Genomic DNA, 11,829 nt, shown 5'->3' with positions numbered 1-11,829 from the left:
TGAGGGCCGCATGCGGCCCGCGGGCCGTAGTTTGGAGACCCCAGGTCTAAGGCATCAGCTTGAGTTCGATTGTCTTGTCAATCATTGAATGTTTCCTGAATATTTACATATTTTAAATATTTCTGAATTTACATCGAGACTTACAGTTACTTTTATCCACTACATCTATGTGTTTTGTATGTTTCATCAGATAATATACTCCTCCTTCGCGTTTTCCGGTCAGGCATACTTTTTCTCCTTTCATGTCACGACATTTAAACCTATCGAATACTACTTCGTATCCTTTATCGGTAATTTTACTCACCGATATCAGATTTGTTGATAGCGACGATACATGATACACGTTATATAGAGAAACTTTTTTGCGGTTACTATTTCCATCCATAGAAGCTAATTGATACTTTTCAACACCGGCTGATTTGATAAACTGCCCATTCGCCAACAAAACCATTGATCGTTTTGTTTTGTCTATTTCTGTTAGAATTGGCGCATTATTTGTCATATGAAATGTTGCGCCTGAATCAAAACACCATTCTCTAGATGTATTTGTTTCTCTAGATTGAAATCCATTGTATGATTTTGTCAAACTGGATAATGCAATGCAACGAACACTGGATCTTTCATGTCTATTCCAAGTGCAATCGATCGGAGTTGAAGCGACCAATTTTCTTTTAAATGTTCAGAAATGTCTCCACCTTCAGGGATTTACACCTGTTTCCAGCTACGTTCGAATCGCAAACCGCCTGCTTCGAACCGCATGCTACTACGATCGAATGTGTGCATCCACGGTTGAACCGCGTGCCAGTACGGTTGAATCGCGTTCCACTACGGTCGAATCATATGCCACTACGATCGAATCGTGTGCCGCTACCATTGGATTTCTGAAAGCAAGAGCATAGTAAACTGTTTGTTTACGTTTGAAAGCTTTTTCTTTCTTCACCGACGGCATTTTGCTAGTAAAATACTAATAAAAAGGAATTCTCTGATTATAGGTAAACCCCTTGAATATTGGTTAATACCATGAATTATACCATCAACAACGAACACAGAATATTAGTTGAAAACAAGGATTTTACCATTAACAAGGGACCACGATATTCGTTGATATCAAGGATTTTACGTGAAATCTGTGAATAATTACCTTTTATTAGAATTTTACAAACGAATTGCCATTGGCGAAGAAAGAAGCAGCTTTCAAACGTGAACAAACAGTTTACTATGCTCTACCATTCAGAAATCCAATGGTAGCGGCATACGATTCGATCGTACTGGCACATGATTCGACCGTAGTGGAACGCGATTCAGCTATGGTTACACGCATTCGATCGTAGTGGCATGCGATTCGAAGCAGGCGGTTTGCGATTCGATGCAAATGGCACGAGATTCGAACGTAGATGGAAACAGGTGTAAGTGGCAAACATTTCAAGCATTACGTGAATTTTATTCAAGACAGATAACCGCTAGTGATAAGCCTTCAGGGCATTGCATCTGTCGTTTGACGAATTCGTTTGCATTGCATGGATGATCTGGCTGCTGTTCAACGACAGGCCGATCAGTGATCTTGTTGTCTCATGATTGGCGATCGATATATCATAAGACATCGCTGGTTTGGTTTCCTTATGACTTTCAGCACACTTTCCCTGGATAATAACAGTTCAATCCATAATTTCTTATCATATGTGAGAAATATGTGATTTCACAAGAACTGAGGCTTGTCAATCTTCTCGAAGATTTGAGGTTTAATCATTTTCTTCCAAATACAACCCAGTCGCAACGCTTCACTTCAGTATCTATAGCCTAAAGGTTTAAATATGCGATGGAAGTTGGAAGTTTTTTTATTCTGCTTCACACGTTCTCTTTTTTTCACAAGTTTTTTTCGTTTAATAAAATTAGTATATATCAAATTGATGATGTTCTGATATTTTATACACTACTGCGAAGGAAAACATCATGTTACACATGCTCACCTCTCCAACATGAATGATCACTTGCTTGCTCCGTCGATAACAAACTGAGCGACAGTTTGACAGACACTGTATTTGCTTGCAAAAGCAATACCAGAGCAGAAACAATAACAGTGCCAACTGTTCTAATAGATCGCCCAACAGGATAGGTAAACATAGTGATTAATACTGTTGGTACTGAATAACCGCAATAGATCGACCTGCTGGTACAATGACATATAGCCTACTATTAACTATAGTTTACTGAACTTTTTTGTTGTATATTATTGTGTCCTCTACCACTCTCAACCTCTATACCTTTTACAAATCGTAAATATCGAAACGCTATCAAAATAGTACAGATATCCAATTACGCACGAAGGTACAATTGTAAGTACAGCAACATCGGATGAATAAAAAATCATTACATTATCTTTGAAACAATCATACTCTTCTCACTGCTCTGCCGATCGTGTTGTGTTCTCGCAATGGTATCCTGAAATGGATTCATTGATGCGAAACAATCCACATGCAACACTCACTGGCACTGTAACGCAATAGAAGCGATACAACCGCCCAGTATGTGTGGTATGGCAGGTGGAAGTTATTTGAAAGATCAATACAGCGCATTGTACTATCCAGGGAAAATAGTAACAGTGCAGTACCGTTTATCATACGTCTGCTACTTGCGCATGTTTACCGACTAAGACAAAATGGAAATGATCGATGCTCGATAGGATCGATATAAAAGCAACATTGCTTCGATCGTGCCGAGCTAATGCGGATCGGTGCAAAATGTGGCTCGTAACGCGATTGTTTCTTGTGGTGAGTGCCATCGTGGTGCCTCATGCTTTGGCACAGTGTGACAGCAGTTCGCCGTACCGTACGTTCGACGGTACCTGTAACAACCTGCAAAATCCATCCTGGGGATCTGCCAACACACCGTACGAAAGATTACTCCCGGCCGAATACGGTGATGGTGTGTACGTTCCTCGCCGTTCCATAACCGGAGCTGAACTACCGAGTGCTCGACTGCTGTCGATGACGATGTTCAACGAGCAAAACATACTCGATTCCCAAACCACCCTAGTGAACATGCAGTTCGGACAGCTTGTCGCTCACGACATGGGTCTACGAGCAGGCAGTTCCGATCAGGTAGCGTGTTGCCAGAATGGAAGAGTCGTCGCCAATCCGGGTCGTCGATGCTTTGCAATTCCGGTCCGTCCAGACGACCCGGTCCTATCCGCCGGTGGGATTCAATGTCTGGATCTAGTACGTACACTCAACACCTGTGATGTTAACCCATCGAGCTGCGCCAACCGTCAGCAGGCGCAGCAATTGAATGCGGCCACCTCGTTTCTGGACCTGTCCGTTGTGTATGGTAACAGTGGACAGCAGAATGCGCAGCTGCGTGCGTTTGTTGGCGGCCGGATGAAGGTGGACAATCGGAATGGTACCGATTGGCCTCCACGACATCCGCAAGCCACTAGTGCCTGTACGTTGAACGCTGCCACCGACACCTGCTATTTGACCGGAGACGAGCGGAGCAACATTACGCCAGAATTAACGATCCTGCACGTGGCGTTCTTGCGCGAGCACAATCGCCTCGCACAGCAGCTGAGCATAGTGCATCCACTGTGGAACGATGAGAAAGTGTTCCAGGAGGCACGACGCATCAACATTGCACAGTATCAGCGCATCGTGTACTACGAATGGTTGCCGTATTTCCTTGGGATAGATCCAATGACCCAGCGCGGTTTATTGGTGCGTACGCGCGACTATGTTAATGATTACACGCCGTCGATTAATCCAGCCTCGCTAAACTCTCACGCCAATGGTGCGTTCCGTTACTTCCACTCGTCCATTCTGGGAAGCTTAAGGTACAAAGAACCAAAGGTCACATTCAACGTGATGCGATTGATCTTCACAAAATGAACTGCTGTCTTCAGTCTTTACCAGGAATCGCGAGCATTTGCCAGTGCGATTAACATCAACGATCACATGTTTAACCCCACGGTGCTGGAGCGAAACGATGGCTACCGGATGCTGACGCGCGGCATGACCACGCAACCGATGGGACGGAACGATTGGAGCTTTGATCCCGAAATCAAACACTTCCTCTTCCGGATGAGCGGTCGCTTCGGTACCGATCTGAAGGCGCTGGACATACAGCGCAGTCGCGATCACGGAATAGCGGGCTAGAATGCATTCCGACAGTACTGCGGATTAGGTCGTGCTACTCGGTGGGAAGATTTTGTGGAGCTACGTGTGCCAAGAGTAACGTCCATGCATCATGTATGGTTCACTCGGGAAATTTAATTTCTTAAATGTCTTTCTCTTTTTGGCAGGACATTCAACTACTTAGCTCACTCTATAGTACCGTAGATGATGTGGATCTAACGGTGGCTGAGTTCTTCGAGCGACACATACCCGGTACGCAGGCCGGTCCCACTTATCACTGTATTCTGATGGAGCAGTTCCTGCGTACGCGTAAGGGAGATCGGTTCTTCTTTGAGAATGGTAACATGCCAAGCTCGTTCACGCTCCTACAGCTGACCGAAATCCGGAAGGCCAGCATGTCGCGCATTCTGTGCGACAATACGCCAGGTGTGGCGCAGATGCAGCAGCGCGCCTTCCAGCAGATCTCGGACGCAAATCCCTTGGTACCGTGCACGATGATGCCCGCATTGGATGCACGTTTATGGTAAAATGTTTTTCTGTTCCAACACAAGTCTACGGGTGGAACACGTGGTGGACGTTTTGAAAACTGTTTTTTTTTCTAGCAAATTTTACAAAGGAATCAAAACTATAGTACATATATCACGAGATTTCCTTTCCCAGATTCGTATTCCGTCTAGATAGATAGATTTAAAAATTTGCTTGTTGAATTTTGTAGCAACCAAATATCAGCATGATTCCAAATACACTGAAGAACGCTAGCATGCGTCTAACAAGAACTACTTGCCAAGAACGCTTAAGAGATTTGTTAACTAAGGTGATTAGAAGATATAGAATACATGTGCAGACTCGAGGATTTGTGCTGCTAACTGAATTTAATTGTTTTAAAGAAAAATTACCAACTTATTTTATTTATTACGTAAGAGATTGAACACAGTTGTTGTCGTAAAGATGCTAGCATGTTAAAACAATAACTGGGTGCTATAAATCCTATTTAATTGTAGCTTAATTTCGAACTTTTCTCGAATCTGAACGCATGGATTCTCTCACTGCAGAGCTTAGCTCTCATTTTTCTAACAATTATTGTCCCATATCATACGCATAGCACTAATTTAAACCTAATTTAAACCTCATTATGAGCCTAGATTTATTCTTAACTGTATGACTCTTAATTAATTGATTTATTTATGTCCAGTGTATGTAATTATTTACATAAGAATAATCTTTTAGTTGAACAGGCTCTTTATGGTAGCCATGCTGGATGTCAGTGACGTAGTTCTTAACCAAATAGTAAAACTGGTAGTATGATTTGCCGATTAACCATGTTCTTGCTGCTTAATTAAAGACCCGTTCCTTTGAGTAAAGAGTAGAGACTCTTCAAACAACTTAAGGTTTTGTTACATATATGGTCAGTGTGGAAATTAAATCGAAGCCATCGGCCAATGATCAAACCAGGATTTCGTAAGACCGAAAACCAGAATATTTTCATATTTGATATTTGTATCTGGTCTATTGTGCAGCGTAGTACTTCATCTGGTATGTTTCGCTTATAAGTGTACAGTATTTTGTAGGGTTTTATTTGGATTCTCCCTAATCTTCCAGTCATTAAGATACCTGATATAGGTATCCAGCGCTCGTTGAAGCCCATCACGGAGAATGTAGTGGTTCTTACAGCTATACAGAATAACCGTGTGGTCGGCGTACAGAGAAAGATAGGTGTGATGGGTAGGTCCAAAGTGTACAAATTATGCAGTAACGGACACTGCCCTGTGGCATACCGGCACAGTTGGAATATGTGGCAGAAACAGTATTGCCAATGACTTATTTTGAAGACTTCTGAGAGAAGCCGCAGACAATTAAATTGACTAGATATGATGGAAATTGTAGTCGACGCAGTTTAAAAACTAGGCCATCGTACCATACGTTGTCAAACGCTTTTTCTACGTCGTTCAATGCCATCGCTGTGGACATTCCTCTGGTGTTGGCGTTGTTAATAATACTGACGACACGTTGCAATTGATAAGCCGTGGAATGGCCCCTCCTAAATCAAAATTACATGTCAGCTAATGCGTTTGATTCATCACTTAACAGTGATATCCCTCGGTAGTTTTTTCTCTCTTTATTATCATAGAGACTTTGAGCCGATTGGCATCATTCGCCTATTAACTCGGTAGTTGTCGCCAAGCCAAGGACTTTTCCCGGTTTAGGAATAGCAACAACTTTGGTTATCTTCCAGGCCTTTGAGAAATAACCAAGTTCCAAACATTTATTTAAAATTTTGATGATCAGTAGCAGAGAACTTGTGCTTAAATTTTTGTGCAAAATGTTGAATTGCTGAATTGAAGTGAATTGAATTGGCCAAATCCAGGTGCTTTAAAATTTGGGAAGATGCAGATGTGATCTTTAATCTCGTTAGGTGTTATTCTGCTCTCAAGTGGCAAAGTGATAGTTGTTTGTGTTTCTGATAATTAGCGACCATAATTTGAGTGTGCGCCTTCGCTCCATACAAATAGTAAAAAAATATCGCGGCGACTGTAGTGAAGTAAAATTTTACTGATTTTTTTTTAATCTGATAGGGTAAATGTACCAATAGTGGTACCGATGTGTTTTAATGGATTTAAAGTGTCAGGAAGGACATTTTCTGAATATTTTAACACATAGCAATTGTAATATGTTTTATCTTTGCAATCACAACCATTTTTACCATGAAATATATCAAATTTACGAAAAAAAATACATATTTTTGTGACTGCTTCGTTGTACTTATAATGGTGGTATGGTTCCTATAGTCGTCGTATTGTGTTCCTATAGTGGTGGTAATCAAAGATGCATAAAAACGGTGTATAATATCAATGAAATATAGTATCGAAGCTGTTTTCGTATGAATAGCAAGGATTGCTGCCATAATATTGGTTTCTTGCGTAATTTGATCGTAAAAAATGTATCAATTTGATTGATGAAACTATTCAATAAAGTACTGCATCACACCTGTCGTCAACCTACACCCGGAAGAGTGTCCTTGATTTGAAGTCAATTTTTCATTCAGCGATATAAGCGAATTTTGGCCTGTTTTTGGTAAATTACCTCCTAAGGATTTTGGAAAAAAAAAGTTGACACATTTCACAAAATAATGGATTTTTCGGCCACTAAGTAACGGAATAGCCCCATTTAACTTTTAAACCCTTTGTAAAAGGCTAAAGAACATTTCACACTAACGTAAATAACTTAATTACTTTTAATTTGCCGTATGAACCGCATTTTAGTGCAATACCAGCACTATTGGTACTACCACCACTATAGGTACATTTACCCTAATTCATTAATGCTTAAAAAGGATGTTTCTTCATCCATTCAGGAATCTTGAATGCTGACCAAAATGACAATTCTTTTAGTAAAAACATGGTAAAGCTTTTCTTATATTACTGATGTTCAGTCTGGTATAGATTAAAAAATGACGTAATATTTCTTTCAAAATGAGTTTTTTTATTTATTATTACTATTTTTATTATTACTATTTTTTTATGATTAATACTTTTTTTCAATGGACAGTTATAGTCCTGATGAATTTTCTTTGCACATAGAGATTATAGGGTCTCCTGAGCCATAGTTCGTTCGATGACGAGGGACATTAAGCAGAGGTCGCGTTCGTAGAGGGGCCGTTGGAGTATAGATGTACAGTCGCTGGAAAAGAGATGGACAGTCGATGTTCCCCGTTAGGTGACCTCCAACAAACATTTGCTGCCCTATACGACGCCTGTCACTGAGTTTTTTCAACCCAAGAAGCTTTAAGCGTTCTTCATAGGATGATCAGAGATTGCTAGTTCCTCAGTTCGTGTTCATGTTTTATACTGTATTTTGCTGCAACACGTTTTGATCGTTCAGTAAGCCCTCACAGACGCCACGAAATTTCATCAAGCACAATGAATTGTAGCAAATATGTTATACACCAATATGGCTGCCAATTGTTTCAAATTAATCCCGGAAGCCAAAATCTCACCAGAAATTTTACCGGGGTTCCTGTAAGCGCCTGCCTAATAAACTTTTTGTAAATCACGAGCTAGAGGACATCGCGTTGTTTTGTTTAGATGTTCTAACTGACTGGTCGATTTGACGGAATGATTTGCTGCATGTTCAGTAATTTCTTCTTCTTCTTGGCCTGCTCATGTATGAGCACGTCTAGTAGACATGACCAGGTCGCCAATCCGTTTCCAGGAAACTTGGTCCTGGGCTGCAGTCCTCCAACCACGGCTGCATCCGATCTTCGACAGGTTCGACTCCACCTGATCCACCCAACGAGCTCGCTGTGCTCCTCTACGCCTCGTGCCGAACAGGTCGCTGACGAGCACCCTCCTGGTGGGGCATGAGTCCGGCATCCTCATCACGTGTCCCAGCCATCGTATCCTTCCGGCTTTGATGACCGTCAGGATATCAGCACCGCCAAACAGCTCAGCTAGCTCGTGGTTCATCCTCCTTCTCCACACGCCCTGCTCGCACACACCGCCAAAGATAGTCCTTAGCACCCGCCGTTCGAAAATGGCGAGTGCATTGGCGTCCTCCGTACGTCCGATGATGTCGATGTCATCCGCAAAGCCAAGGAATTGGAGAGTTCAGGTGAAAATCGTGCCCCGGATGTCGAAGTCCGCCTTCCAGACCTTATGACACCTTCCAGAGCGATGTTGAACAGCAAACAGGAGAGTCCGTCTCCTTGCCTCAGACCCCGGTGAGATTCGAACGATTCCGAAAGCATGTTCGTCACTCTCACCATGCACTGCACCCCGTCCATAGTAGCCCTCAACGACCGTATCAGCTTCCCAGGGAATCCGTACTGCTGCATGGTGTTCCATAGCTCATTCCGATCTATGGTATCATAGGCCGCTTTAAAGTCGATGAACAGGTGGTGCGTAGAGATCTGGTGCTCTCGGCATTTCTGGAGGATCTGCTGTAATGTAAAGATTTGGTCGGTGGTCGATTTGCCTCCAACAAATTCAGCTTGGTAGCTCCCGACGAAATTAGTAGCAAGGGACGAAAGTCTGCAGAAGAGTATTCGGGACAGAATCTTGTAGGCAGCATTCAGGACTGTGATGGCTCGGAAGTTGGCATAGTTCAGCCTGTTGCCCTTTTTGTACACTGGGTGTATGACATCCAATTTCCACTCGTCCGGTAGTTCTTCCTGTTCCCAAATCCTCACAATCAACCGATGAATGATGCCGGCAAGCCGCTCCGGACCCATCTTGAACAGTTCGGCCACTAAACCATCGCTGCCAGCTGACTTGTTACACTTCAGCTGTTTGATGGCACCAATGACTTCGTCCAAAGATGGCGGGGGCACTTCGTCATCGTCATGCTGGCTGTCGTAGGGCTGCTCTCCTCTGTTTCCTGCTTCTGCTCCCGTATCTGCTCCATTCAGGTGTCCGTCGAAGTAGCACTTCCACCTGTCGATCACCTCTCGCTCGTCCGACAGGATATCTCCCTCCTCGTTGCGGCAAATAGCGGTCATGGGAGTAAAACCGCTTCGTGCCGTATTTAGCAATTTAGTTTACTGATATCTAGTGAAACGACTAATTTGACACTTATTTTGCTGATTTTTATAAAATTTTGTTTTACTTAAATGAATTCATTAAATTGTTTTATCTACTTATTGTTTATTCCATGAATAAAAAAAAGTTTTGTTCCATGCATTTTTGAAATGTTCGGATAAGACGTACACCTGATATGGGTAAGACGGCCACCATTAAGTGAGAGATGGACACCTGTAGAAAACGTTGGAAATTGAATAGGTATATAGTATTTTAACATATTTCATTGAATCTGATGCAATCTGATGGTACGTACAAAAAATAATTCTTGCCCAATCGCAAGGACGGTTTATTCAGTCGTGAATTTAAGAATTGTAAGCACCACTTCTAACACCTCGTAGAATGCAGAATCTAAGGCATCATTGAAATATCGGGCACTAGCAGCTGGCGTTGGGGCGGTCTCGTGGTACAGTCGTCGACTCGAACGACTCAATAACATGAAGTAAATTTGTTTTTGTTCATTGTGAATTGTGAATGGTAAGTTGTAAGGTGAACCTCTAAGTTTCGCCGAGATCGCTCCATGTTAGACTGTTACTTAGCGTGGAGGCACGCCGCGCGTCTTTTGGTCCCTCCGATTCTTTACTTGTTATGTGTTGTGAGTTCAATGCTGGTAGTGATCGTTACGAACCTGAAATGCCGTGATATGCGTTTCCAAATTGTATTCGTTCTGTGCATCCTTTATCGACTTGACAAGATTGTATTTATTAAAATATAAGTAATTAAGATTGCTTCAAGGGGCCACATGTGGTCTGTTGAAATTCAACAAAAAATAATAATTCTCCAAGAAATCTCGCTTCATTTCACTACAATGACGCGGCTTTTCCTTATTATTTACTGATTCCTTAACTCCTTTTTTTCTTTTCGATTAAATTTCTTTTAAATGTTCAGAAATGTCTCCACCTTCAGGAATTTAAGTGGCAAACATTTCAAGCATTACGTGAATTTTATTCAAGACAGATAACCGCTAGTGATAAGCCTTCAGGGCATTGCATCTGTCGTTTGACGAATTCGTTTGCATTGCATGGATGATCTGGCTGCTGTTCAACGACAGGCCGATCAGTGATCTTGTTGTCTCATGATTGGCGATCGATATATCATAAGACATCGCTGGTTTGGTTTCCTTATGACTTTCAGCACCCTTTGCTTGGAAAATAACAGTTCAATCCATAATTTCTCAATCATATGTGAGAATTATGTGATTTCACAAGAACTGGGGCTTGTCAAGTTTCTCCAAGATTTAATCATTTTCTTCCAGATACAACCCAGTCGCAACGCTCCACTTCTGTACCCATAGCCTAAAGGTTTAAATATGCGGTGGAAGTTGGAAGTTTTATTATTCCCCTTCACACATTCGTTTAATAAGATTGTAATAAATCAAATTTATGTTGTTCTGATATTTTATACACAACTGCAATGGAAAACATCATGTTACACATGCTACCTCACCAATATTAATGATCACTTGCTTGCTCCAGAGTAATAATAATAAGTTATACCAAAGCAGACACGATAACAGTGCCAACTGTTCAAACAGATCACCCAACAGGATTGGCAAACATGGTGATTAATACTGTTGGCACAGAATAACTTTAATTGATCGACCTACTGTAACAATGAAATATAGTCAACTATAGCCTACTGAACAATTTTTTGAATGTATTGTTTTGTCCCATTTTAGAACTCACAACCTCTATGCCTTTTACAAATCGTTAAGATCGAAACGCTATCAAAATAGTGCAGATATCCAATTACGCACGAAGGTACGATTGAAAGTACAACATCATCGGGCGAATAAAAAATCGTTAAATTATCTTTGAAACAATCATACTCCTCTCACTGCTCTGCCGATCGTGTTGTGTTCTATCGCAGATGGTATCCTGAAATGGATTCATTGATGCGAAACACTCCACATGCAACACTCACTGGCACTGTAACGCAATAGAAGCGATACAACCGTCCAGTCTGTGTGCTATGGCAGGTGGAAGTTATTTGAAAGATCAATACAGCGCATTGTACTATCCAGGGAAAATAGTAACAGTGCAGTACCGTTTATCATACGTCTGCTACTTGCGCATGTTTACCGACTATGACAAAGGGGAAATGATCGATACCGGATAGGATCGATATAAAAG

The 11,829-nt window shown here is 41.7% G+C and overlaps 1 pseudogene across 1 annotated transcript; it reads left to right on the top strand.

Annotated features, from left to right (window-relative positions):
* Positions 1 to 2,700: 2,700 nt before the first annotated feature.
* Positions 2,701 to 4,995, top strand: LOC1272536 (peroxidase; annotated as a pseudogene). Its single transcript, XR_009766297.1, has 3 exons — positions 2,701 to 3,823; positions 3,893 to 4,220; positions 4,292 to 4,995. The product of XR_009766297.1 is annotated as a peroxidase (transcript).
* The last annotated feature ends 6,834 nt before the right edge of the window (positions 4,996 to 11,829 follow it).

Source organism: Anopheles gambiae, chromosome 3 (genome assembly GCF_943734735.2).
Source record: "Anopheles gambiae chromosome 3, idAnoGambNW_F1_1, whole genome shotgun sequence".
Classification (NCBI taxonomy): domain Eukaryota; kingdom Metazoa; phylum Arthropoda; class Insecta; order Diptera; family Culicidae; genus Anopheles; species Anopheles gambiae.
The sequence above is the reverse complement of the archived record's forward strand: the minus strand, read 5'-3'. Positions and strand labels throughout refer to the sequence as shown.